Here is a 2,500-nt window from a genome sequence, read left to right on the forward strand (position 1 = left end):
GTGCTAACCATTACACCATGGAACCAACAGTGTCTGCACATCTGTTTGAAGTGTAGAAAACATTCAAGGAGCATCTGCGAAAAGCAACTAACCAGCAAGCATCAGAATGGTGTCCGAAAGCATTCACGGCTCCACTCTGAGTAAACCCAGGATCGAACCTGGGACCTTTAAATGTTCAGTGTAACGCTCTCTGAACCTTGTAACCAATATTGAGCAAAAACATCAAAGCAAAGGACACGAGCCTCCAGTCAACCGCAAACGGCTACCCTGCATGGCAGCCGATCTGAACCATCTTAGACACACCCCCACCTTTCAGTGAAAGTGCGGGAACCCAAAGAGTGAAGTGTTGTACAAAGTTTAAATTGCAGATGAGGAACTACGAACAGGTAGAAATCAGCACGAAAACATGCAGGAGTACTATTGACCGAAAGAAGGCAGAATTGACTGATACTTCTCAGCAATATGCTCAATGTGGGCTCATCCGGGATTTGAACACGGGACCTCTCACACCCGAAGCGAGAATCATACCCCTAGACCAACAAGCCACCATGTACACAGACACTACTCAAAACAAGGAGCTGCAAAGCGGGCTCATCTGGGATTTGAACTGGGGCTCACTTGCTCCCATACAGCAATAAAAGAAAAAAAAAACACACCCCAACACCAACAAGCCCTCAGATGCTCCTGCATCTAGCAAACGCAAGAAGAAGGCTCACAGGGCCGTAAAGCGATCCAAGAATCTATTTTTTGCCATATCTCCACTGCTTGGGCTGCATTCCTAAACCAATTTTTGGAAAAATGTAAAGTCAAAGTTTAAACTGCAGATTAAGAACTAAGAAGAGCAGAAGAGAAGTGGGCATGAAAACATGCAGAAGCAGCTTTAGTCTTAATTGACAGTGGCGTATGTTTGACCCGGGATGGCAGAATGGACTGAAACTGCTCAAGAAAAGATGCTGCAAAGACAGAAGAGGGCTCGTCCGGGATTTGAACCCGGGACCTCTCGCACCCTAAGCGAGAATCATACCCCTAGACCAACGAGCCACAAGTTGCTGCTCAGTGGAGGCCACTTTGCCATGTATTTCACTCTGTTCGATGCTACGGTCGCTCCAATATCCTGCCTCTTAGCTGACAAGGGCAGAAATAGAGCTCTGACCAGATGCACTGACCAGATTTCTGAGCAACTCAATTTTTACCTAACAGCTCTAGCTTGGCCTACCTTTGTAGAATAATGTTGATTAAAATATCAACGACAAAACACAAGAGCTGAATTTAACAGCAGAAGTCTACATTGTGGCACTGCCACGCAAATCTTGCTGATGAGAAGCTGTCTGAGGTCTGTACTGCTTCTCCAAAGAGGGTCAGGTGACATCGGTGTTCTCAATTTAGTTCCAGCTCAGTTTTATGTGAGTTCTAGATTGTTTGGAGGCCATGGTTAAAGGAGGCCACTGTAGCAATACATTTTAAGACACACTGCCACAGAGAAAGTTGTGACATACCCCAAAGCTCCTCCTTGCCAAGCACAGCCAGACAGACCCCAAGGTTCCACCAAGAGTTGAACTTGGATCACTGGATTCAGAGTCCAGAGTGCTAACCGTTACACCATGGAACCAACAGTGTCTGCACATCTGTTTGAAGTGTAGAAAACATTCAAGGAGGTTCTGCGAAAAGCAACTAACCAGCAAGCATCAGAATGGTGTCCGAAAAGCATTCACGGCTCCACTCTGAGTAAACCCAGGATCGAACCTGGGACCTTTAAATGTTCAGTGTAACGCTCTCTGAACCTTGTAAACCAATATTGAGAAAAACATCAAAGCAAAGGACACGAGCCTCCAGTCAACCGCAAACGGCTACACTGCATGGCAGCCGATCTGAACCATCTTAGACACACCCCCACCTTTCAGTGAAAGTGCGGGAACCCAAAGAGCGAAGTGTTGTACAAAGTTTAAATTGCAGATGAGGAACTACGAACAGGGAGAAATCAGCACGAAAACATGCAGGAGTACTATTGACCGACAGAAGGCAGAATTGACTGATACTTCTCAGCAATATGCTCTATGTGGGCTCATCCAGGATTTGAACCCAGGACCTCTCACACCCGAAGCGAGAATCATACCCCTAGACCAACAAGCCACCATGTACACAGACACTACTCAAAACAAGGAGCTGCAAAGCGGGCTCATCTGGGATTTGAACTGGGGCCCACTTGCTCCCATACAGCAATAAAAGAAAAAAAAAACACACCCCAACACCAACAAGCCCTCAGATGCTCCTGCATCTAGCAAACGCAAGATGAAGGCTCACAGGGCCGTAAAGCGATCCAAGCATCTATTTTTTGCCATATCTCCACTGCTTGGGCTGCATTCCTAAACCAATTTTTGGAAAAATGAAAAGTCAAAGTTTAAACTGCAGATTAAGAACTAAGAAGAGCAGACAGAAGTGGGCATGAAAACATGCAGACGCAGCTTTAGTCTTAATTGACAGTGGCCTATGATTGACCCGG

The 2,500-nt window shown here is 46.1% G+C and overlaps 2 non-coding genes across 2 annotated transcripts; both read right to left on the minus strand.

The window, feature by feature from the left end:
* Nucleotides 1-969: 969 nt before the first annotated feature.
* Nucleotides 970-1,041, minus strand: trnap-agg (transfer RNA proline (anticodon AGG)). The gene has a single exon. It is a non-coding gene; the product is annotated as a tRNA-Pro (tRNA).
* Nucleotides 1,042-1,537: 496 nt separating this feature from the next.
* On the minus strand, nucleotides 1,538-1,609 carry trnaq-cug (transfer RNA glutamine (anticodon CUG)). Its single transcript has one exon. It is a non-coding gene; the product is annotated as a tRNA-Gln (tRNA).
* Nucleotides 1,610-2,500: the final 891 nt, after the last annotated feature.

The sequence above is a fragment of the Carassius carassius genome, chromosome 1 (assembly GCF_963082965.1).
Source record: "Carassius carassius chromosome 1, fCarCar2.1, whole genome shotgun sequence".
Taxonomy (NCBI): Eukaryota; Metazoa; Chordata; class Actinopteri; order Cypriniformes; family Cyprinidae; genus Carassius; species Carassius carassius.